This window comes from Lithobates pipiens, unplaced genomic scaffold (assembly GCF_037356315.1).
Source record: "Lithobates pipiens isolate NorthernLeopardFrog02 unplaced genomic scaffold, aLitPip1_a1.2 Scaffold_13, whole genome shotgun sequence".
Classification (NCBI taxonomy): Eukaryota; Metazoa; Chordata; class Amphibia; order Anura; family Ranidae; genus Lithobates; species Lithobates pipiens.
Window position 1 is genome coordinate 281,210,434 of NW_027507718.1, and position 27,784 is coordinate 281,238,217.

Consider the following 27,784-nt stretch of genomic DNA (forward strand, 5'->3'; position numbering starts at 1 on the left):
ATGTGTGGTTAGAGGCAAGTTTATCTCCCTTGCCTCTGCCCGCAAAAAAGAAAGAGCAGCCGCATTGACAACCCTATTCGCGAAACTCAGATCCCTTGAAACAAAACACAAGAGAACACTAGCAGAGGACACCCATTCCGAACTAATAGATACCCGCAACCAGATCCAAGACATATTAGGCTACCAGACGAGGAAATCCTTTGCCCTCTCGCAGAAATTTTTTTATGAACATGCTAACAAATCAGGCCGCCTGCTGGCGTGCATGCTTAAATCAAAAAAGGCCACACAGACGGTACACCATATTCACTCTCCTACCGGCTCCACCCTCGAAACGAATGCAGAAATAGCACGGGAGTTCGAGCGCTATTATACCTCCCTATACAATCTTAACTCCGACTGCCCGCGCCCTCCAGACCCCCAAAAACGTCTAAACGACTTTCATACGTACCTTTCCAGGCTCCCTCTTCAAAAAGTTACCCCCGACGTCCTCCAGTCGTTGGAAACACCAATTTCTGCGGCGGAATGGCTTCAAGCTGTCAAACAAATGAAACCGGGCAAGAGCCCTGGACCCGACGGACTGACTTCAGCGTATTACAAATTATTTGCCGAGACGCTTCAGTCCCCCTTTCTTAAGGCCTTCAATTCTGTCCCTACATCCAAATCCCTCCCCCGAGGAATCTTAGAGGCCCATATCACCGTTATACCCAAACCAAATAAGGACCCAACAACCACGAGCAGTTACAGACCGATCTCCCTACTAAATGTAGACGTCAAACTTTTTGCCAAAATATTAGCCAACAGACTCCTCCCATTTATTCCAACCCTTATTTCCCCAGACCAGGTAGGTTTTGTTCCCGGACGCGAAGCCAGGGACAACACCCTAAAATCCATTAATATTCACCACATGATAACACAAACTGATCAGCAGGCCTTCTTCCTCTCTCTTGATGCGGAGAAGGCGTTTGACAGAGTGGCGTGGGACTACATGGAAGCAGTGCTTCACAATCTGGGCCTTGGACCTCACATGATGTCCATGATCATGTCTTTATACTCTACCCCTTCTGCAAGGGTCCGGGTCAATGGTACTCTGTCAGACGCCTTCTCCATCGGAAACGGTACGAGGCAGGGTTGCCCCCTCTCCCCGATCTTATTCATTCTAACCCTAGAACCCCTCCTCCAAACCCTCTCATTGAATAATGATATTAAGGGCGTCCTTACCCCACTTAAAGAATGTAAGTATGCGGCATTCGCAGACGACATATTGATGTTCCTCACGAACCCTATCACTACGCTCCCAATTGTTCTGTCAGAATTTAAGAAATTTCAAGCCATCTCTAACCTTAAAATCAATTTTTCCAAGTCTTACGCCCTGAATATCTCTCTGCCTGAGGAGATCCAAGCACAATGTGAAGCGAACTTCCCCTTCTGCTGGAAGAGCGACTCCATTACCTACCTGGGCACACAAATTTCTAGGAAGTTATCTGATCTATATGCTAACAACCACCTCCCCATCCTCCACACTGTTACAGACGATCTTAAACGTTGGAACAAACAAGCCCTCTCTTGGTTCGGCAGAATCGCGGTCCTCAAGATGAATATCCTGCCTCGCTTACTATATATTCTCCAGACGGTCCCTATACAAGTTCCCCAAACGTTCTTTAGAACTTACAACTCCATCTGTTCGAAGTTCTTATGGGGAGGCCGAAAGCCTAGAATTTCCCTCCGGACCCTATCACGCCCTAAGCTCCTTGGGGGTCTGGGCTTCCCAAACCTACTCAACTATTACAGGGCAGTCCATTTAACTAGAATCGTTGACTGGAATGTTCGCGACCCATGCAAAGAATGGGTCTCTCTAGAGGCTTCCTTCTCCTCTCGCCCGCTTGCCTCCTTGCCTTGGATGAAGCCGTCTCATGTACCCGTCACGGCCAACCTCCACCCACTTATACACCCGACACTGAAATGTTTCCAACACATCTGTTCCCACACGAACGTCTCGTCGATTCCGGGACCCCTAACCCCGATTAAATGCAACCCCGACTTTCCGCCAGGCATATCCCCAGACTTTTTGACTGACTATTGGCCAGGAGACACGTTGAACGCTTGCCACTTTTTTGAGAAAGGGTCACTCATCCCAGCCTCGACCATCGCTAACAACGTGGATAAACCACCCATCCCCCCTTGGACCTACCTATTGATCGCTCATTACCTGCGCTCACTAGACACAAATTCGCAATGTTCGAGGGCACTCACTCAATTCGAACTCTTGTGCACCCAATCCACTCCCCAAAGACATCTCATTGCGCTTACCCATACCTTACTTTTTGAAGGGGAGCGTCCCGGCTCCACCTTAGCTTGCAAACGTTGGGAGGAAGACCTTGCCCTATCAATAAGTGATGAACAGTGGGAAGACATCTTTCAAACCATTCATAAGGGTTCACTGAATGTTAGCACCCAAGAAAACGGCTATAAAATACAATCCTGTTGGTACCGTACACCCTCTTTACTATGCAAATTTGCCCCCAACACCTCTGACACCTGCTGGAGGTGCAACCAAGACAAAGGTACACCACTTCACATTTGGTGGTCCTGCCCCTCGGTACATAATTTCTGGAAAGAAGTATGCAGTCTCGTCTCCCAAATTACCACCTACACCATTGACCCAACCCCGGCCCAATGCCTTCTCCACCTGTCGTCTCTACCGAGACGAACTTACCATGGCTCCCTAGCTATGCACATGCTCAACGCAGCCAAACAGTGCATACCTATTCATTGGGGCACTTCCGAAATCCCCACCCTGAAAGAGTGGTACTCCAGAATCAACAAAATAGCTGAAATGGAAGAACTGATTCATATATCCAGAGACACCCCCTCCAAATTTAGCACAAAATGGGCCTGTTGGAAACACTTTCAGACCACTGCCACTTACCTGGATGTGTGATGAGGGGGACATCCTACATTTTATTTTCTACATTTTACATTTTACTTCTTACATTTTACGCTTTTTGCATTCGTTACGCTCTACGATCTGCATTTGGCATTTTCCATCGTAGGCTTTCTACCCAGATTTTTCTACCCTGGTACCTGCTAATCTTGAGGTTGCCGAACTACAAAGCAAACAAGACGTTGTCCCACATATCAGTCTATGTGCTTCGGGGGGCCTTGGGAAAGGGGACTCCAGACAGCCCCAATCTATCCTGTACCTTTGTTCCCCCTGTTTGCCTCTAGTTCTCATTGCCCTCCTTCTCCTCCCCTCTCCTTTCTATCACTTCCTCTCTCTTCTCTTCTACACCCTCTCCCTTCTACTCCCCCCCCCTCCCCTGTAAGATTCCTAATCCCAGATGTTTCGACCCAGGCACACACACCTATCGCTAGTTCTCACGAACACGAATCCCCGACACTCTGCCTAAGCAGACCCTACCCAGCCCGATCTATCTGGATACCGCACGTTACGACCTAAGACACTCATTATCTGACTTATCCTATCAACTACCCCTGGACTCTCGTTGGCTTGGTCCCATCTCCTCGCTCCTTGAACCCTGCCTGTATCCCCCAGAGGGATTCCCTTATCTGACTAAGACAGCTATCTTCCTGGTCTCAAGTAGCGGACAAATCCGAACCCCTCTTATGCCCTTCTTAATGACTACCTACCCCCCTCAACTAGGGTCTTTTTCTATGCATAGCCCTGTCATACTCATTGCTTGTTTTATTTGATGTGTTATCTGTACGTATATTGACATCTGAACTCTCCAATTGTTGGGGATCTTTTTGTACATTTCCGCATTTATACTTTTGTGCCTACTATTTCTGTTCAATAAAAATTGTCTTAAAAAAAAAAAAAAAAAAAAATCTGATGTCAAACCGTTGTCCATTGAAAATTGACTAGCCTGTCAGATAACTTTTGTTGGCCGAAAGTTGGCCAACAATGTCAAAAGGAGCGTACTAATGGTAGGACTTTAAAACAGTCTGTCAACAGACAATCCCCTGTCAACAATCGTATCATGTGTACGAGGCTTTACAATTCTTATTTGTTTTCTGTTTAACATTGTTTTGAAATCATGGTATCAGACATATACCTATTTTTTAGGAGACAGAAAGTTGTTTCCTATCTCCTAAAAAACAGTCCTAGCGGTACATTGAAACATCTTCTCTAAAATCATGTTTAACTTGTACACTTAAAGTGGATGTTTAGGTTATAACTATCTACTTTTGACGCCCCATACACACTATCAGTTTTTCTGCTGAGTTTTTCCTTCAGATTTACCAAAACCATATAATGTGAGGTCAAACCTTAGGAGTTTCACCACTACATTGTTTTGGTAAACCTGAAGGAAAAAATCATCAGAAAATCTGATAGTGTGTATGGGGCATAAATCTTCCCCTACCCCTTCTAACTATACTGTAAGAGGAGATGCTTATACTTACCTATTCATGGGGTGCTTCCTGTGATGTATCACAAGGAAAAACACTGCTGTTTTGGTTACCGAAGCCCTCCGATTCCCTCGTGAAGACTGTTAAAGAATAAATGAACATTTTCTTGATTGGGGCTCACTATTGTATGAGAATGCCTTTGAAACCTGGTTAAGAGGTCATATAAGGACATAAGGATGATTTTTTACCTTAACTTAATGCTATAGGAATGTCACTGTAAACTGACCATATGGCCAAGCCCACTAACTTACATTCTGGGAATGTATGCTATCCTCTTTAAAAGGTAATATTGCTTACGATTTGTCAAACGATACCATCTAATCCTGTATGTACTGCAGCTAAAACTTGTCATAGAGAGTCTCGTACTAGGGAGAGCACTTACCTAGCATGATCATCATGCCATGCTGACGGTGCATTACGTGGTGAAAAAGCATCTATAGCTAGGTATTCTTGTTACATTTTTCAATATTATTATATTTGTTATCTTTATCTGTCATTACTTAAATAAATGTTTTACCTATAAGTGTTTGTGTGCGCTATCTTTGCACGTCTTGAAAAACCCCAAAAACCTAATGGTCATAAAACACTAGTCCACCCAAAAGGGGTCATTTTACTTATACTGTAGGCGGTTACTGGTGGACTGAGTCAACTCCTTTCTTCTCCTTTCTCCAACAGTGAGATCCCCCATAATTCCTGAGTCTGTTTTTGTTGACATTGGAGTTTTAGGTTTTCCTGTCTACCTTTCTGTGTGTAATATTTGTTATTATATAAAAAAAAAAAAAAATTAAACAAAGCTTCAACAGTCAGAGTAGGCCCCATAGCAAATGTACAGACCTAGGAATTCAGGCACACATGTCACACGAACTGATTACCAAAATATTTACAAAATATTCACGTGGCTTAAAGGATAAGCTGGGCACAACATTGACTTTGATCTAAAGTGTTTTATCAGTAACTCCTAACCAGTTTTCCTCTGCTTCTTTACTTCTGTATATACTGCATAGTAAGATTATGTTCTGACCTGTAATTTTATAAATTAATTTCTACGTGATTATATTATCTGTATTTATTATAATGATTTACCTACAGTATCTCACAAAGGTGAGTACACCCCTCACATTTTTGTAAATATTTTATTATATCTTTTCATGTGACAACACTATAGAAATGACACTTTGCTACAATATAGTCATGAGTATACAGCTTGTATAACAGTGTACATTTTCTGTCCCCTCAAAATAACTCAACAAACAGCCATTAATGTCGAAACTGCTGGCAACAAAAGTGAGTACACCCCTAAATGAAAATGTCCGAATTGGGCCGAATTAGCCATTTTCCCTCCCCAGTGTCATGTGACTAGTTAGTGTTACAAGGTCTCAGGTGTGAATGGGGAGCAGGTGTGTTAAATTTGGTGTTATCTCTCTTACTCTCTCTTACTGATCACTGGAAGTTCAACATGGCACTTCATGGCAAAGAATTCTCTGAAGATCTGACAAAAAAATTGTTGCTCTACATAAAGATGTCCTAGGCAATAAAAGATTGCCAAGACCCTAAAATTGAGCTGCAGCATGGTGGCCAAGACCATACAGCGGTTTAACAGAACAGGTTCCACTCAGAACATGCCTTGCAATGGTTGACCAAAGAAGTTAAGTGCACATGCTCAGCATCATATCCAGAGGTTATCTTTGGGAAGTAGACGTATGTGTGCTGCCAGCATTGCTGCATAAGTTGAATGGGGTGGGGGTCAGCCTGCCAGTGGTCAGACCATACGCATACTGCATTAAATTGGTCTGCATGGCTGTCATCCCAGAAGGAAGCCTCTTTTAAAGATGATGCACAACAAGCCCGGAAACAGTTTGCTGAAGACAAGCAGACTAAGGACCTGGATTACTGGAACCATGTCCTGTGATAAACGTATTTGGTTCAGATGGTGTCAAGCATGTGTGGTGGCAACCAGGTGAGGAGTACAAAGACAAGGGTGTCTTGCCTACAGTCAAGCATGGTGGTGGGATTGTCATGGTCTGGGCTGCATAAGTGCTGCCGGCACTGGGAAGCTACAGTTCATTGAGGGAACCATGAATGCCAACATGTACTATGACATACTGAAGCAGAGCAAGATCCCCTCCCTTTGAAGACTGGGCAGCAGGGCGATATTCCAACATGATAACGACCCCAATCATACCTCCAAGATGACCACTGCCTTGCTAAAGAAGCTGAGGGTAAAGGTGATGGATTGGCCAAGCATGTCTCCAGACCTAAACCCTATTGAGCATCTGTAAGGCATCCTCAAATGGAATGTGGAGGAGCACAAGGTCTCTAACATCCACCAGCTCCGTGATGTCATCATGGAGGAGTGGAAGAGGACTCCAGTGGCAGCCTGTGAAGCTCTGGAGAACTCCATGTCCAAGAGCAGTGATGGACGAACTTCCAACGTGACGTTTTGTGAACGCAAACTGCGAACGTGGCCCAAAGTTCGCAAACCGCAATGTTCGCGGCGGACCCCATTGACTTTAATGGCAGGCGAACCTTAAAAACCTCCAGGTCATATTTTCAGCCACAAAATACGTACTAGCTGTACACACATAGTCCCACAATATGGACACTGACATAATAAAAGTATTAAGTGAATCTGGGATCGACAATGACAAGCATTCTTTTATCTGTGAAATTTTGACAATTCAGGAGCGCATGAAGGCCATGGAGGAGAGGCAAGGTCAGGGCAGGCTATGAAGGGGTGCAGGAGATGATCAGTGCCACAGTCAGGGCAGAGCAGTCCTGTGCCAGTGTCCCAGTGTGCCAACCTGTGCTTGAGCCCCTCCCTCTGCCCGGCCCTCACCCCCACCTATGCAGGGCTCCACTGCGGTGGTCCGGAGGTGCCAGTCCAGTGCTGATCCTCAGCCATGTTGCTGGCACTGCCTGCTGATTGGCTTCTCTGCTGCTATCTCCCTCACTGTCTGAAACCAGCACCGTGATAGAGACTGAGCACTGACACCAGCACCGTGATAGAGAGCACTGCCACCAGCACCGAGATAGAGAGCACTGACACCAGCACCGTGATAGAGAGCACTGACACCAGCACCGAGATAGAGAGCACTGATACCAGCACCGTGATAGAGAGCACTGACACCACACCAGCACCGAGATAGAGAGCACTGACACCACAACAGCACCGTGATAGAAAGCACTGAGACCACACCAGCACCAAGATAGAGAGCACTCACACCACACCAGCACCGTGATAGAGAGCACTGACACCAGCACCGTGATAGAGAGCACTGACACCAGCACCGTGATAGAGAGCATGGAGACCACACCAGCACTGAGATAGAGAGCACTGACACCACACCAGCACTGAGATAGAGAGAGCACTGACACCAGCACCGAGATAGAGAGCACTGACAGCATCACTGATACCAGCAACTCGCTGCGGGACCCAAAAATATGACACCACTCAACCTCTTCAAACAGGAGGGTACGGGAATATAGTGTGGTGTGCTTTTTTTTGTACAAGGAAGTGAGCCAAAGGTAGAAAAAAGGTCTGTGTGCTCGATTAAATAAATAGTTTATAGAGTTATGCATATACATGGTCTACTGGTCACATGTGTTGAATTCCTCGGAGATCCATGCCTCATTCATTTTTGTAAATGTGCGGTAGTCAACACTGTCGTGAGCTAGGCGAGTGCGCTTATTGGTCACGATCCCCCTTGCTACGCTGGACGTCCTTTCAGACAGGACACTGGACGAGGGGCAAGCCAACAGTTCCATTGCAAATTGGGCAAGCTCTGGCCAGATGTCAAGCCTGCCCACCCAGTAGTTCAGGGGTTCATCACTCCTCAGAGCGTCCACATCAGCCGTTAACCCGATGTAGTCGGACACCTGTCGGTCTAGGCGTTCCCTGATGCTGGATCCGAATGAGACCTGTCGATGGGTCGGCTGAAAGAATGACATCCTATCAAAAGTCACCAACACATCTTCAAACCGCCCTCTTCTTGCAGGCGCTGTTGGATTGGTACCCGCAACTCTTTCTCTGGGAGTATGAATTCCTCCTCTGCCAGCGCACGCAAAAGCAGAATGCAGCATTTCTCGAAGCAAGGCCTGGAAGTGCTCCATTCTGACAGCTCTCTGTGGCGGTGGTAACATTTCCGTCATTTTGTGTTTGTACCGGGGGTCTAAGTACATTGCCACCCAGTCCCAGACCCTTATGCTTTTTGTACGGGGGTCCCTGTTAAAACACTGGAGCATGAAGGGCCCCATTTGCACTAAACTGGAAGCGGTGTGGTGGCCGGGCTCCTGCTCATCATCCAGGATAATGTCGTCCTCCTCGCTCTCCTCTCCCCATCCACGCACAACAGGGATCCCAGAAAGGTTTAAAGCATGCTCTTCTTGCTCCTCTTCATCCGCCCCAGCACCATCCTCCTCTGACTCCTTTTCAGACTCCTGTTGTTGACTTGTCTCAGATAGAATAGCCCCCCATGGGAATTCATCCAGCATTGCGACTTCTTATCTTCCTGCTCCTGCTCCTCCACGGCTTGATCAATGACACAATGCAATGCACGCTCCATAAAGAAGGCATAAGGTACGATGTCACTGATGGCGCCATGGCTGCGACTAACCAATTTGGTGATCTCATCAAATGGCTGCAGAAGTCTGCATGCATCTCGCATGAGCAGCCACTGGCGCGGTGAAAAAAAACCAAGCTCCCCAGAACCTGTTCTGCCGCAGAGTTCGTACAGGTAGTCGTTAACTGCACGTTTCTGCTGGAGCAGCCTATCAAGCATATAGAAGGTTAAGTTCCATTGCATCGGGCAATCGCAAATAAGACATCTGACCGGCAGATTGTGTCACCGCTGAATGTCAGCAAGGCGAGCCATGGCCGTGTAAGATCTTCTGAAATGGATCTTCCGAGATTTTCCTTGCCTGCCGCAAGATGTCCTGGACCCCAGGGTATTGGACAACAAATCACTGCACGACCAAGTTTAAGACGTGTGCCATGCATGGCACGTGTGTAATTTTGCCCTGTTTCAATGCGCTGAGCAGATTGGCACCATTGTCACACACCACTTTACCAACTGTCAAATTGAGCGGTGTTAACCACTGATCTGCCTGTGAACGCAAAGCTGAAAGGAGTGCAGGGCCAGTGTGGCTCTTGGCTTCAAGGCACAACAGACGCATCACTGCATGGCAACGTCTCACCTGGCATGTCGAGTAGGTTCTGGGGAGCTTGGGCGGCACAGCGGAAGAGACGCTAGCAGTGGAAAAGGAGGAGTCAGCCGAGGAGGAGAGGGGGGAGGATGGAGTCGGAGGAGGAGAAGAAGGGCCAGGCCTGCATGCAATCCGTGGCGGTAAAACCAAATCTACACGGGTGCCATGGGTTACATGCTTCACGACTGTCAGAAGGTTCACCCAGTGGGCAATAAAAGTTATATACTTTCCCTGCCCGTGTTTGCTAGACCACGTGTCTGTGGTCAGATGTATCTTGACACCGACACTGTGTGCCAGAGATACATTCCCTTGCCGCTGAACATGGCCATATAACTCTGGGATGACCTTCTGTGAGAAATACTTCCTTACTGGGACCTTCCATTGTGGTGTTCCAATGGCCACAAATTTTCTAAAGGCCTCAGAGTCCAACAGTTTATATGGCAGTAGTTGGCGGGCTATCAGTTCTGACAAGCCAGCCATCAACCGTTGGGCAAGAGGGTTATCCAGCGTCATCATTTTTTTAAGCTCAAACATTTGGCCCACGGAAGCCTGCCTTTTTGCAGAAAAACGTGAGGACGGCATGATGGAAGGTGGAGTGGGGGACAATTGTGAGGAGAGAGGAGAGAGGAGAAGGAGAAGTAGAAGACGAGGCTGGATGGTGAGAGCCTGGAAGTGTGGCTTTGTGGGTTCCGTTGCTCCCACTGGGCTCAGTAATGGCAGCTCATGTGCCTTCTTAAAGCGGTCGTCCCTAGGTGAGTGTTGGGCTTACCGCGACTAATGCGTTGACTGCAAAGATTGCAGATGGCAACACTATTGTCAGCAGCGGACACGTTAAAAAAGTCCACACTGCGGAGCCATGTGCCGGCGTCCTGGGAGCGCAAAGATGTGACCGTACATGGTTGATGCCTCGCTCCTGATACATTAACAGTCTGGTTTGTCCCTCCTGTGCAATGTAAGTTCCACCTGCTTCTCCTCCCTATCTGCTGGTCCATATCTCCCTCTGAACTCCCCTCCTCTTCCTCTCTTGTGGGCACCCACGTGACATCACTAGACACGTCATCATCGACGTCACCTTCCCCACCGCTATAATTAGAGATCTCAGAGTAGGCAGCAACAGCGGGGACGTACCTCCTTGGGCTGATCTGGGTACTGTCGTCAGACTGCTGAGTGGCGGTTGTTGCTACCTCCTCTTCCTGATCCAATGCCAAGAATGGCTGTGCATCACAAATGTCTTGTGATGGATCAGAAAATAATTACTGTGACTTAAACAGAAGGTATATGGTGGTGGTGGTGGTGGTGGTGGTGGTGGTGGTGTTGGTGGTAGTGTCTTTGGGGATGCACACAGCAGAGAGTGAAGAAGAGGGTGCAGATCGAGAGGATGAGGAGGGTGCAGAAGAGTAAAGCCCTGTACACACGAGCGGACTTTTCGACATCCAAACTCCGACGGACTGAGTCCGTCAGACTATCCGATCGTGTGTGGGCTGCAACGGACTTTTGATTCGCCAAAGTCTGACGGACTTTAGAAATGAAGCATGCTTCAAATTTTCCCGACGGAACTCCGCCGGACCCGGTCCCCGTCGAAAAATCCGCTCGTGTGTATGCTACTCCGACGGACTAAAACCGACGCTAGGGCAGCTATTGGCTACTGGCTATGAACTTCCTTATTCGAATCCAGTCGTACGTCATCACGTTCGACTCCGTCGGAGTTTGGTGTGATGGTGTGTGTGCAAGTCCGTTCGGTCGAAAAGTCCGCCAGAACTCCGTCGGAATTCCGGCAGAACTCCGGCGGAACTCCTTTGGAGGTCTGTCGGAGATAAGTCCTCTCGTGTGTACGGGGCTTAAGGCTGAGTGAGCCACTCAACCAAGTCTGGTGCGTCCTTTGACGTAATCGCACGCACCTTCTGCAATTTGCCACTTTGGCTCAAGTCTGTTGCTCCTGCCCTACCCCTACCACCCTTGCGGAAGGGCCTGCCTCTTCCTCTGCCTGTCATTTTTTAAATGACTCTGTGACAAAAGTCTCTAGAGAAGTGCAGTATGTATGTGGAAGAAGGTATATAACACCCTGCTTCAATCTGTCATTTTTGGGGGCCACTGGTCTAGCACACCAGTTATAATACTTTTTTTTTTTAATTGCATTTGTCACTCTTTGTAGTATTGCTGCAGAACCACTCAACAGTCGCAATGCTGCACAGTGGAAATGCACTATACTATGCTTTCTATATGTGCAAGTATTTTATACGTGTATTACACCCCTATATACTGCACACCAAATAGTACACCTATACTAGTCCTTAAAAGGACCTTTGTGGACCTAGTAGATAGTGATTTGCAAACTGTCCCTCAGTCCCTACACTGATAAAAGACAGCTGCAGAATCGGTCAGCAGTCAAGTATAATAGGCTTTCTATATTTGAAATAAATATATTATATGTGTACAACCCTATATACTGTACACCTATACCAGTCCTTAAAAGGACCTAATAGTAATAGCTAGTGATTCAACTGACCTGACTGCCCCTGCTCCACACAGCATCCTGTCCCTATACTGACAAAAGACAGCTGCAGAATCGGTCAGCAGTGCACTCAGCAATCAGCAGCACAGCAGTCAGCAGCAGTGCACCAGAACCCTATATACTGTACACCTATGCCAGTCCTTAAAATGACCTTTGTGGACCTAATAGTAATAGCTAGTGATTCAACTGACTGCCTCTGCTCCACACAGCATCCTGTCCCTACACTGACAAAAGACAGCTGCAGAATCGGTCAGCAGTGCACTCAGCAATCAGCAGCACAGCAGTCAGCAGCAGTGCACCAGAACCCTATATACTGTACACCTATACCAGTCCTTAAAAGGACTTTTGTGGACCTAATAGCTAGTGATTTGTGTCACTACAGCCTGTCCCTGCTCCACACAGCAACCTCTCCCTACACTGACAAAAGACAGAATGTAAAATGGCCGCCAGATCAGGTCTATTTATAAGGTAGGGGGAATGTCCAATTGTCCATGTGCTGAAATGTTTCAATTGGCTGTCCTGTACCCCATGATGGATGTGTCATCATGGGTCAAAGTTCTTTCACAATGTAAACGCATATGCCCGCTGCGCGAACAGCGCCAGAAGTCCGACGGTTTGGCGAATTGCAAACATGCAAAATTCGCCGCAAACTGACCACCGGGCGAACCGCAAGGCCATCCCTATCCAAGAGGGTTAAGGCAATTCTGGAAAATAATAGTAGCCACACAAAATATTGACACTCTGGGCCCAATTTGGACATTTTCACTTAGGGGTGTACTTACTTTTGTTGTCAGCAGTTTAGACATTAATGGCTGTGTGTTGAGTTATTTTGAGGGGACGCCAAATTTACACTGTTATACAAGCTGTACACTCACTACTTTACATTGTAGCAAAGTGTAATTTCTTCGGTGTTGTCACATGAAAAGATATAATAAAATATTTTCAAAAATTTAAGGGTGGACTCACTTTTGTGAGATACTGTCAATTGTTTACATGATTGCTCAGTATTATTTATTATGTTGTTATCCAGTTTAGTTTATTTATCATACAAAAATTATTATTACATCTAGGTTGTTTTATTGAATTATACGAAAAAGGAATCGTGGCATTGCTAGAATTGTTGTATCACTGCCGTTTAGATGAAATCCTCAGTGTTAGGGATCGCCTCTCGGTGTCCTGGCTCTGAAGATTAACATAATTCCTGGTTTCTGGGTCCTGGCAGGTCGGGGTATTTTGATTGCGTCATGTCTGGTCCAGAACACTTACGGTACTGGCTCTTGGGGCGAGTGTGGTTCCTGGTCTCCAGGTCCCGGCGTGTTGTGGTAATGGGATTATGTCAGTTCTGGTCCAGAGTGAGGGCCATGTCCCCAATGACATCACTTCCGGTGTCCCCTCTCACCGCTGCAATGGTGGTTTCTGTGTAATTCCATATTTAAAGAGCGTTGTGAAGGAGCTCCAGTCCTACCGATGAAGCTCAATTATTTGAGCATAATGCATATAGGAACAGGAGCAGGGGCCACGCTGAGAAACTGAATGGTGTGAGTGGTATGCAGGGCTTATGGACTCTTTGGGGGCTTTTTTAATGTGAGTGTTTTTTGGGGGAATTTTATTACCGTAAATAAGCATTATTCAGAGAGCAAAATGTTGGTTCCATTTATTTTTACATGTTATTCACCTGAGAGTGTGGCACTACCAGAGGAGAACAAAGGCCAGAGGAGGAGCCAGAGTCTAATAGGCCATCGTGGGCCAATAAGCGCATACAGTATATGACCTTGTTTTTTTGTGTGGGCCAATGAAATGAGGTGAGCACTTGATTGGAGCACTGGGTGGATTCATGTATTACATGGATTTTTCTTATAAGAAGGGGTAAGAACATTAACTTCACTGCGCGGTTGGTGGAGGACTTTTTATTTGTCCAAGGTATATGAACATTCTATTTTCTGATTCATATATTTGTGTTAGTGATGTGTTTTAATTGTAATTTGTGTTGGTAGGAATGCACACTGGGTTGGAGATCGAGCTACATCAAGTTATATGTGGCACCCGTATTTAGGGTATAACATGTAACATGTTCAGCAACCTGTCCTCGCACCCTGGATCCCACCCTTCCCTGTGAAAGCAGATTGGGGATCTGCCCCCCACACCCACTGGCAGATTTCAAAAACAGAAAGGCTGTGCAAGGCTCCATCTGCAAAGCCAACTCATTCATTCCCAGGAATTTGTGAATGAATGAACTACAAGTACTGTCTTGCACTTCGGCAGACGTCTTGTAGTTCATTTACATTTTCTACAGCTTTCAAACAGAAAACCCGTACAGCAGTATGGGCAGAAAGCTGTAACAGGTATCTGCAGGAGCCTGACTTTGCATCCAAGATCCGCTAATTGTGGGTGCAATGCTCTGCAGGCTCCAAAGAAAATAATAATAAATTAACATTTTTTTTACCCACAAAAACATGTGCATTTGTTATTTTGTGCAAAAGGTGAACTTATCCTTTAACTCTGCAGCATCTGCAAAATCTAAAATATAAATTTTAGGCAGACTGGCTCTTTAAGTCCTACATTTTTATCAATCACTCCATTGGATTGCCCATGTGCATTGCTAATTAATATCCCATTGTCCCATTGAAGCTAAAGTTTAAGGAAAAATTATTTGACCTAACTTACCTGCAATGAAGTATGGCTATGTTGTGCAAGCTGGATCCTGTAAAAATCTTTACTGGAGGGATGCCCTGTCCTCACTGTCTATAGCACAATCTGTAAATGAGGGACAGAATCCTGTCCCTCATTCTCCCCCTCATTCAAAAATTGCCATGCGGCCAGTGGAAGCAATGACATAACTTTTCTCAATGGATGAGAGGAGTGGAGGGTGCAGATTTCAAACAGGAACTTTTTCTATTGAATTTTGCTTGGAAACCAGAAGCTGTTAAACCACTTAGTGTTAAAAGTTCAAAGACAGGAAGAGGATGGGCATCCCTGCAGTGAAGAATTGTGAGGACATCCTGAAGAAGGGTGAGCTCCAATCCCACAAAATGCACCAGCTATGTCATACACTAATGAAATTATTGTTTTCCAACCACCTGGAGTTTCCAGACTTTATATTTATGCACCACACTCCTTCTCTACTTTCATAATCTTCACATACTTGGAAGGACCCACTAATAAGACCCTCCATGAGTCAAGCCCCCAAAGACCAATTGGCAAGGACTAGTCCTACCTTGTTAGTAAACTACACAGCTCATGTCATCACCATGTCAGCATGCATAACAGTTGTGTAGGGTTCTACAATTTTGGAATCTCTAATGTACCTCCTTTAGTACCCTGTGCAAATCTCTTGGTAGTTTTACATGTTCTCTAGCTTAATAAGCAGACCAACATCATCACATTCTTTGCCACTTTCTGCCTAAAAAGCTAATTTTCTTGCTCAGCTTCAATAATATTTATGCTCACATAAATTTGCAGCTGGTGTTCTGACTATTATCCCTAATGCCTTTATTAAAACAAGCAGCACACTTACATTGAAGTTAGCATGAAACAGCATGGAACATCTGAGACCAAGCAGCTGTAATCAGTGTGAGGCTGTAGGCTTCACTATAAACAGAGACCAAGGATGACAAGGAGCCAGCCCCTCAAAGTATAGCGAGGTATAGTTTCCAGGGACTTTGCCCTCACCTTTAAATGCTCTCTCCCAACAGCTGTCATCCTCATGTGCAGCCTAGAATTTTGCCACTAATATGCATACTTTTAGCTGGTTGGCTCCCTGTTATCATCGGTCTCTGTTTACTCAGTAATGCCTACAGCCTTACACTGATTACAGCTGCTTGGCCTCAGGTGTTTGCTATCCATGCTGTTTCATGCTATCTTCAGTGTAAGTGTGCTGCTTATTTTAATAAAGTGTTTTTATTTGATACTGACCTCAGCGCCCTGCTATTCATTTTCTTCTACATTGGGGTGATTCCACCCAGATCTCCTGCGGAAGCTGCAGAGGTTCCAGTCTTGTCCCTTCTGCTGTTCAGCCATCCATCCATCCATCAATCCATCCAGTTGCCTAATTCATTCCTCTATCCTGTGGATGGCAGATGAAAGTTCAAATGAACCAAGGGACTTTGCACTTCTCCTAGGAGTGCCGTATGAACTGTGTACTTGTACACTCTTTGGATTTACTAAAAAAAGGGGAAGAATCTGATAATGGTTGCAGGCCAGCAGAGATGAGAGGGGTTAGTTATAACAGCAGGTCAGCAGAGTTGACAGGAGCTCGTAATGGTTTCAGGCCAGGAGTGGTGGCATTGGTAGGCCAAGAGAGGTGTCAGGAGGTGGCAATGGTGGCAGCCAGCAGAAGTGGCAGGAGCTGGTAATGGTGGCAGCCACAGACAAAGGTGACTGCAGCTGGAAATCGTGGCAGCGATAGACCAGGAAAATAGACAGGAGCTGGTAATAGAAGCAGTACAACAGAGGTCATAGTAGCTGGTAATGGTGGCAGGTCAGCAGGGATGGCAGGATCTGCTAATTATGGCAGTCCAGCAGAGGTGATGGGAGCTGGTGAAGGTGGCAGGTCAGGAGAGATGGTAGGAGCTGGTAATTGTGGAAGGCAAGCAGAAGTAACAGGAACTGATAATGGTGGAAGGCCAACAGAGGTGGTAGGAACTGGTAATAGTGGGAGGAGCTGGTAATGTTGGAAGTCCAGCAGCAATGGCAGGAGCTGGTAGTGGTGTAAGGTACCATTATTTTGGCACAAGATGGCATGGAATTCACCTCTTGGACTGCCCGTGAAGAGCTACCAAAAGTCCTGGCCTAGTTTAGCTTCTGTCCTGCAACACAAATATATTTACCTTTTACATGCTGAGGAAGGGAATGGATAGACTTCTAGGTGAAACAATATCAGCTGGGCACTTGCTCCTGTGGTGAAGCATGGCTATAAACTTGCAGAAAGCTGATAAATTCCCTCAACTTAAATAGGAGCAGTTGAAAAGCCAGAAGTTTTACCAATCTGGCATTCAGACACTAGGCATGGGAGTTTTTTCTGGGGACATATTTTTTCTTTGGAAAAGACACTTGCCTGTATGATGCTGGAGAGGGCAAGGTTCAAGGTTAAACCTGGTTACACCCGCTGATCCTCATCCCTGCTCAATCTGCTGACATTTAAGCCTCCTAAAGGACTTGTCAGGTTTGCCTTCCTATTGCTTGAGGATGCAGATGTTGGAACAGATGGAGATGGAGAATCTTGTATGCAAAAAAGGCCCAGATTTTAGAGCTATGTGGATCTGGTCTGGGGATAGCACTTACCTGTACCCATTAGGCAGTTCTATTTTGTGAAATAGGATGACTGCTCCCTCCAGTCCCCTGCACGTTTCTCCTGCCCCTGGACAGTAAAATTAAGTTCTAGGAACATTGCTAATTGCTGATCCCTGCTTACTCCTCCATGCCAGTTTACAGGGCTATGGCAGGGTTAGTTGTTGAGGAGGTTGAAGAAGACGGTGCATTAACAACTGCTGAGTCCAGAAAGAACTGGTTGCTCTGTGCATGGGAGGAGGAAAATGAGAAAAGTTTTGTGAGCCACTCAGCTACATGCTTTGCTTGCTCTAGCTGTACAGCATGGCCACTGCCAGAAGGAAAAGGCAGATGTGCCCTGTCTTTCAAAGGTGTGGCCTGACCACTGCTTTGTCTGAGGATGCAGAACTCGGTCTCCCTTTACTCACTTCATGCGTATATAATCTGCCTCTCCTTTAGGCCTGGCTGATATTATGAATACATAGGATTGGCTAATTGTATTCTTATTTGGCAATAGGGGGGAGTAATGAAATGGTGTTATGGTGCAATTAAGAATGTGGTACACACTTTGGTTGGCAAAACTATACTGCACAACAATGCAGTGATAGTTACATAGTTACATAGTAGGCGAGGTTGAAAAAAGACACAAGTCTGTCAAGTCACACCTATGTGTGTAATTTTATGTTATTATTACATTGTATATCCCTGTATGTTGTGGTCATTCAGGTGCTTATCTAATCGTTTTTTGAAATTATCTATGCTCCCTGCTGAAACCACTGCCTGTGGAAGAGAATTCCACATCCTTACAGCTTACAGTAAAGAACCTGCTACGCCTTTAAGGTCAAAACCACTTTTCTTCTCATTTTAGTGAATGGCAGCAGGTCTTATTAAACTCCCTGGTGGTATGATTATGTCAGGAATTTTGTACCAAAAGCGGTACAATTTTTTGCATGAAAATTTGGTGTCATGTATTATAGGCCTGCAATTCTTAGTAATTACTTACTTAAACCTGACCAAACAAGGCTCTAGTAGACATCCCAGATGTGATAAAGTTTGAAACAGAAAATCATGAATTATAATCTAATAACTAATATAATTGTATTCAATAATGTAATACAAAATAATGAAATTTGTCAAACAAAGAAAATTCAATAAACATCTTGAGTGTGATACATTTTGAAACAAGGTACAGCACATAGTCCGATGTCACAATCAGGACAATGGAACCTGTTTTTTTTATGACTTTCTTTCCATTGCCATCTCTCTTTGAACAGCAAACCACGCACATCCTGATCGGTGCTGCCTTTTTTGCGGTTGGCGGTATGTAGTCCATAAAGTGACGACCAGTCAGGTGTCCTGGGTTGGCAACGTCAACAGCACGTCATCCAGGTCTGTTCACAGCTACTGACGGCGTCTGGTGTTTGACAAAAATCTGCTCAGCTACCTTACAGATAAAATCAGAATGAACAAGAGGCTTGTCACTTTTTGCTCTGTACAGGATATATGCATTCCAAAGGCATTGTTCCAGAAGATTCCTGAAAAACTTTTTATATATTTTTTGCTGTTTGCGCATAGCCGGATAAAATGTCATTGCCTGATCAGTTCTGTCGACACCTCCCAGTGTTATTATAGTCTATCACGACTTGTGGCTTCAGCACATCTTTCCCACGTTTTGTGTGGACCATGGCATTAAAGGTATTGTGCACAGTACTCATGAGACACACGTCCTTCTTGTCTTGCCATCACATTACCATCATCTTACCCTTCTGCCAGGCAACTGTTTCTCCGGTTTTTAGTTTTTTCTTGGCAAACATAGATGGCATGTCATGTCAGTTAGGCCTAACGGTACAATATGCATCAGTCTTGTTTTGTAGCAAAAACTCAAACAGTTCTGGAGACGTGTAGAAATTGTCCAATATTAACACAATATCCATGGTTCAGCAATAGCTCCAGCAGTGTAAGGACAGATGATGTGGCCATCCCATAGCCGCTGTACCTGGGGTTGAACTTTGTGCCTTCACCGGTGTAAATGACCAAATTCCAGATGTACCCAGTAGATGACTCGCAGAGGATGTAGGATTTGATGCCAAACTGCGCTATTTTGGTGGCAATACACTGTATCCAGCTTTAGCGTCCCTTGTAGGCCATCAAATTTTCATCCACACTGACGTCCCTTTCTGGCACGCAGGTCTGCTGGAAATTGGTCACAATAATTTGGCATACCTCCTAGATTTTTAGTTTGGGTGCAGGATGCGTGGCCTCATCACATTCTTCATTGTTTGTGAAGTGGAAATACTTCATGATGAGGGAAAACCGGTATTCTGACATCACGGTGCCAAAAAATGGAGTGGCCAGTAACTTATTGGTGGTCCAGTACCATTTCTGGAGCAGTTTCCCCACCACCCCCTGAAGAATGATGCGTCCCAGAAACTGCCAGATGTCCTCTTTGGTCACCGGTTCCCACTTTCTGCTTCTGGAAAACCTGGCATGCAGTGTAGCAGATTGCTGTTCTTGGTAGCGATTTGTCTCTGTGACAATTTTTTCAATTACCTCCTCAGTGAGGAATAATTGCAGGTATGCCAGAGGTTTGTCACGCTCAACATCTACCTTCATCCTAGGTGATCCAGTGAAGGGGAATCTTGGGGGCGCTACCTTGTTCGTATCGCAATCAATAGGGCACCAAGTGTGCACATCTCTGAGGTCAGGTGCAGGGTCATCACCGTTGTCACTTGCCATATCAGTGTTAGTGTCAGACGACAAATCTCCCCACGACTCACTATCGCTCAGTTCTGCGAGCAACTCCGTGTCGCTGTCACTCAACTGGTCCAAAGGCACTTTTGTAGCGAAGTGGCTCTTTTTTGATGCCATGTTAGAAATATGTTATGGCCACAAATTACAGTAAAATGGAGGCAAGGGGCACTGTACAGTGATCAAGTGTCAAATTTGAGATGATTCAGTGTAATCCTCTCAGATTACAATGTATCACCTCTTTTTATGTTTGTTTATGTGTTTCACTTTTTAAATTTCCCACCCAGTTCTGCTTCCATGCACCGCTGCCGCTCGTAAGGAATGGAACCAGGAAGTCAGATGCCGGTGATCTCGCCAGCAATCTCGTCGGCAATCACAGCAGAGGACAGCGGAGGATGTCGCTGGATAGCCAGGAGAATGTAAGGGGCTCCGCTGGCAGCTCTGCAATTTTACTCGGGGTTACAGCTGCTGGCATAGAAAATCAACCCCGAGTCACATTCGGAAATACTGCCAAGGAGGTTAAATTCCCTGTCGTGGAAAAGTTTTATCCCTTTTGTGGGGTCACCAGTATGATATTTGTACATTAAAATCATATCCCCTCTCAAGCATCTCAGAGAGAATAAGTTCAGTGCTCGTAACAGTTCTTTATAACTAATGTCCTCCAGTCCCTTTAGTAGTTTTGTTGCCATTCTGTCCAGTTCCAGCACATCCTTCCTGAGGACTGAGAAAAGGGGGGGAGATTTGGGACTTTGAATGAGGCACATATATGGTGTGCCTCCATCCCTGGTTCAAATAATACAATGGGGAATTTGGGACTTTGAGTGAGGCTAAATACATTGTGGAGGTAGGTAGAATGGAAGTACATATTTATTGATCATAAAAAATTGTATAAAACATATCAATAACAGAAACCACATAGAAGAAAAAACATTGTAATAAATATAATTTCAAATATATTCACACACACATATGTATGTGCGTATGTGTGTGATACACACGAAACGTGACGGGAATTTTGGGAAGCAGACATATGCCCCCATCAAACCACCAATTCTCGGCATTTGGGATGTAGATATATACTCCGACCTAACCATAAATTTTGAATTTCACTTTCTAATCAATCATGGCCTTACTGTTTTTATAATACTTTTATCCACAAGTGCTGCCCATATCTTATATGTACATACATTGGACTCATTGGAATGTGTTTACCAATCAACTCAGACCACTATGGGGCGCTTGGCTAGTATACATTGATGTACCCTAGATGCCTGTATTGCATACGCACATACATACTGTATGTGTGTGTGAATATCAGGGATGAGCCGAACACCCCCCCATTCGATTCACACAAGAACATTCGAACAGGCAAAAAATTTGTTCGAACACGCGAACACCGTTAAAGTCTATGGGACACAAATATGAATAATCAAAAGTGCTAATTTTAAAGGCTTATATGCATGGTATTGTCATAAAAGAGTATTTGGGGACCTGGGTCCTGCCCCAGGGGACATCACAGGGAAAGCCATAGGGAAGTCCCTGTGTGTCAGAGGAGGGCAGGGTCACCGGTTGGCCCGCCCTCCATTATTTAAGAAGTGTCAGAAGAATCGAAGCGTCACACGGCTGAAGACTCCCACAAAGGTGGATCATGCAGATGGCGCAGAGAAGAAGCTGGAACAAGATGCGGGACGAGAAGAGCGGACGAGGAAGAAGATGAAGAAGAAGATGAAGAAGAAGATGGAGAAGAAGAAGTTGGAGAAACAAGAAGAACATGGAAGGAAGACCAGAAGAAAGAAGATGAAAGAAGAAGAATTTAATAAAGGGCTTGTTAAAAACTGTCTCTTGTCTTTTTTAACCTTTTTGACACTTTTTTTGTGAAATGGTAGGGGTACATTTGTACTCCATTACCAATTCACACAGGGGGGGAGGCTGGGATCTGGGTGTCCCCTTGTTAAAGGGGGCTTCCAGATTCAGATAAGCCCCCCGCCCGCAGACCCCCATAACCACCGGGCAAGGGTTGTGGGGATGAGGCCCTTCTCCCCATCAACATGGGGACAAGGTGCTTTGAGGAGCTACCTCAAAGCACCCTTCCAATGTTGAGGGCATGTGGCCTGGTACGGTTCAGGAGGGGGGGTCACTCTCTCGTCCCCCCCTCTTTTCCTGCGGCCTGCCAGGTTGCATTCTCGAATAAGGGTCTGTATGGATTTTTGTTGGGACCCTACGCCATTTTTTTCAATTACTTTTTTTCCTTTGGAAATGTCATTTTGCTGTCAGACTGTTCTAAACATGGGAAACATGCACCCCTTTACAGGCATACTATAGACACCCCCCAGGTACGAAATTTAAAGGAATATTACACTTTTATTGTTTCACTTTAAACATTAATAAAATCACTGCTCCCGAAAAAATTGAAGTTTTTAAAACTTTTTTTGCATTGATACATGTCCCCTGGGGCAGGATCCAGGTCCCCAAACACTTTTTATGACAATACCATGCATATCAGCCATGCATTTGCATATTTCTCCCATAGACTTTCAAATTTTGCCGCGAACACCCAAAATTGTTCAAGTCGAACATGAGTTTGAACATGAGTTTGACTCGAACATAAAGCTCATCCCTGGTGAATATATATGAAATGGTATTTATTACAATGTTTTTTATGATCAATAAATATGTACTTCCATTCTACCTTCTTCCACAATGTCTTTAGCCTCACTCAAAGTCCCAAATTCCCCATTGTATTCTTCCTGAGGACTGGTGCCCAGAACTGGACTGCATACTCCAGGTGCAGCCGGACCAGAGTCTTGTAGAGTGGGAGAATTATCATTTTATCTCTGGAGCTAATCCCCTTTTTAATGAATGCCAATATTCTGTATGCTTTGCTTGCAGCAACTTGGCATTGCATGCCATTGATAATGATGCAAACAAAGGGCAACATTGCCTGTGTCAGTCACAAGTTTGCTGACTCCCTGGGAAAAACCCTAGCAACATGACAATAAAATAAAATATACATTCTCCAACTCTATCTTTCCTTACGCGCAAGAGAGAAGGAGGGGTTTTTAGGGACTTTCAGGAAATCATGGCCTGGTAAGGTCACACATTTCCATCCCTGGGGACTTTAAATGAAATAATGGCCCAGTAAGGTCATAAATTTCCATCCCAATATGAGTGATAAGAAAGGGGCTTTACCAGCCCCAAAAAAAGACTTTACATGAAGCACATGACTGCCAAAAAAAGTAGTTGGGTGATCATAAGGGAATTTTATTTACATGATACTGGAACATACAAGTGACAATCACAAATTGCATATAATCATACATCAAATGCACCGGTAAGTCATAAAATGAATAGACATACATTGTAGTATTCATATCAATGATAAAATGATAAATGAATTAATAAAAAATGTACAAAGCAATTGTCACTGAAGGTAAGACCTCCATAAAATTCCCTGGTTCACCACAATCAGAATGGGATACAATCATAATTAAACGATATGACCTGCAGACCTAAGGCCTCATTAAGCCTGTAAAGATGAGTAGTTGATAATATTGTAGAGAATCTAAATCAAAAAGATATATGTGAACACGGCAATTATTGGCTCTACGCGTTTCGTGGCTTTCGTGCCACTCGTCAGGAGCAAGCACATGTGGTATCGATGTCTGTAAAGATATAAATTTGAGTAAGAGCGGAGTGGACAAAAATAAATATAATCAGGGGTGGGGCATAAAAACCCTCCCAACCATTATATGTATATATACTCACTAAGATTCTATGTAATGATGGTGTAGTGGCGGGGCACCACCAGTCGTCCAGGGTACCCCCAACCGGAAGCCGCGGCAGGGGGCCCCGCAAAGACGAGACGGGTGCCAAACAGGGCCGGCACGGGAACCGAGGCATATCTATAAGAGAAGTGAGGTGATGATTGGTTCATCAACATGTAATAGTGATGCAGGAGAGTGAGAGCCAGTACAAGTGAATCCATGAGTGAAGGGAGAGGCAAGGTTGCCACGGGTGAAAAGTAAAAAGTGAGAGAAACATTGTAGAGCACTGTATAGAGTACAACTCTTTCTCCCTGCAAACAGCTCTCCCTATCTACTCTGAAATACGCTAACAAAATGCTGCTGGGAACCCTACTCTTTATAGGGAGGGGGAAACCTGATATTGGCCCTTTTAAGTGACCTGACCACAGTTCAAAGGTCAGGAAGTATATTATTGTTAGTTGGTTACTATGGATTCAAATGGTTTCATTTGTTCGCCGGATTGGGTTCACTGCAAACCCATGCTGGAATCAAACCCAAAGCTCATCCTTATTTATCAGTTGTGATAAATTCTCCTCCACTTTTATAGCATATACTATTTGCTGGAACGATATTTTCATTTTGCAGGAATGCTGTGGGGGACTTACTAATCTAAAATTTATTGCAATACATAATTTCACCACACCTGTTCCACAATAAGTTATATAAACTCTTTTTTATATGTATTTTATCTACGAAGTGCTGTTTTATCCATGCTTTAAACCAGATTTGTACAGGTATTTTCACAAAAGCTTTAATATGTTTAAACAATCATGTAATGAAATATTTTAAGCACCTGAAATAAAAAGTATGTGTGCTCTGTTGACTTCAATATATTTAAAGGTGTCTTGAAGTGAGTATGGTGCACTGTATTTCATAAGTCAGAAACTGCAATTTTTGGCAGGGTCCCTATTCTAAGAAGCTATCCAAGGTTTAATGTTATGTTCCCATGTATTATAGGGCTTCTGGATCAAATGTTAACTATTCTTAATAAAATATGAATTCATGAGAAGTCATTTTGGTATAAATCCACTCAGTGTCACACATACACATAAGGGTTTATTTACCTAAAACAAAGTAAATTTTAGAGCAGAAACTCAGATGAATAAAAATGGACTGAATTGTATTATTTTAGTTTTAAATGAAAAATGAAAAACTCTTTTTTGCTTTTTCCAAAATTACTGCCATTGCAGCCCATTGGTTAATTTTGTAACTGGGGGCACATGAGAATGGGTTTCCATTTTTTTTACGAATAAATGTGTGAACTGTGAAATATGTGGTGTGCATTTGTATTCAGCCCCCTTTAATCTGATACTTCTAAATAAAATCTAGTGAAACCAATATGGGAACCAATTGCCTTCAGAAGTCACCTGTGTGTAATGTAATCTTGGTATAAATACAGCTGTTCTGTGAAGCCCTCATAGGTTTGTTTGAGAACCTTAGTAAACAGCATCACGAAGGCCAAGGAACACACCAGACAGGTCAGGGATGAAGTTGTGGGCAAGTTTAAAGCAGAGTTAGGTCATAAAAAAATATCCCAAACTTTTAACATCTCACAGAGCACTGTTCAATACATCATCCAAAAATGGAAAGAGTATGGTACAACTGCAAACCTAGCAAGACATGGCCATCCACCTAAACTGACAGGCCGGGCAAGGAGAGAATTCATCAGAAAAGCAGCCAAGAGGCCCATGGTAACTCTGGAGGAGATGCAGAGATCCACAGCTAAGGTGGGAGAATCTGTCCACAGGGCAACTATTAATCGTACACTCCACAAATCTGGCCTTTATGGAAGAGTGGCAGAAGAAAGCCATTGTTGAAAGAAAGCCATAAGAAGTCCCATTTGCAGTTTGCAAGAAGCCACATGGGGGAGATAGCAAATGTGAAAGAAGGTACTCTGGTCAGATGAGACTAAAATGTAACTTTTTGGCTTAAAATGCTATGCGTGGCGGAAAACTAACATTGCACATCACCCTAAACACACCATCACCACCATGAAACATGGTAGTGGCAGCATCATGTTGTGGGGATGCTTTTTTCAGCAGGGACAGAGAAGCTGGTTAGAGTTGATGGGAAGGTGGATGGAGCCAAATACAGGGCAATCTTAGAAGAAAACCTGTTATGCCACGTACACACGACCGGACTTTTTGACAGCAAAGGTCCGATGGAACAAATCCGTCAGACAATTAGATTTGCTCTTTGGAAGAAAATATAGAGGTAGTCATAAGACCAGCAGATGGGGGGGGGGGGGGTATTGTTTTAATGTCTCAAGCCTATTATAAAGAAGAAATGGAAAGGTTATTAGGAGATACCAATACATACTTATTATTGCTTTCCAATCCAGTTAAAATATATAGAGATGAACTTTCAGTGTTGATAAATAAGGGAGTAAAGAAAAATATTTTAAGCCAGAAGGAAGCTGAATATTTAACCACTTCCCACCCGGCCAATGCACATCTACTCCTGATAGGACGTTCAGGAACGTCCATCATAAGGAGCGGGATCGCGCACGCGCGTGCCCGCGCAGCGGCGCGATCCAGATGCGCCCGTGTCACCCGGACACGGCGCATCTCAGATCGGCAGGAGGGCTCTGTGATTGGCCCTCCTGATCACATGACGGCCATGTCCAATCACGGCCGTCATGTGATGTAAACAAACAGCCGGTTGCTAGGCAATCGGCTCCTCCTCTCCTCACACAGAAGTCATCGCTGAGGAGAGGAGAGCAGATCGCTGCAGCCGGCTGATGATCAGTGAGTATGAGCTGTTTTTTACAGCTTTTTACTCACTGATCACCAGTCTAGTGTAATACACACATCACCACACAGTAAACACACCACACAGTATAAACACAATGTCCCCACACATGTCCCCAAAACATACATGTCCCCAAATAATAAAAACACATGTCCCGTATATACTCGAGTATAAGCCGAGATTTTCAGCCTCTTTTTTGAGGCTGAAAGTGCCCCCCTCGGCTTATACTCGAGTCATCGCTGTCTGCCCGCTCGATCAGCGTGTCGAGCAGACAGACAGCGGCCATTCTATAATTCAAAAGCCGCGCCTCCGGCTCCGCCTTCGCCTGTGATAGGCGGAACACTGAATTTCCCAGCAGCCTGTGTTCCGCCTATCACGGACATCGTATCATCCTCGTACTACGGACGAGGATGATACGATGTCCGTGATAGGCGGAACACAGGCTGCTGGGAAATTCAGTGTTCCGCCTATCACAGGCGAAGGCGGAGGCTTTTGAATTTTACAATGGCCGCCGAGGCGCCGACGAAGAGGGCACGGGACGGAGGCAAGGCAAGGCACGGCAAGGGACGGGACGGAGGCAAGGCAAGGCACGACACGGGACGGAGGCAAGGCACGGCGGCAAGGCACGGCACGGGACGGAGGCAAGGAGGCAAGGCACGGGACGGAGGCTCGGGACAAAGGCTCGGGACACAGGTAGGCTGGACACACACACACACACACACACACACACACACACACACACACACACACACACACACACACACACACACACACACGGATGGAGACACACACACACACAGGGATGGATGGATACACACACACACAGGGATGGATGGATGGATGGAGACACACACACACAGGGATGGATGGATGGAGACACACACACACAGGGATGGATGGATGGATGGATGGAGACACACACACACAGGGATGGATGGATGGATGGACACACACACACACAGGGATGGATGGACGGACACACAGGGATGGACGGACACACAGGGATGGACGGACACACACACAGGGATGGACAGGCATGTCTCACCCTCGGCTTATACACGAGTCAATAAGTTTG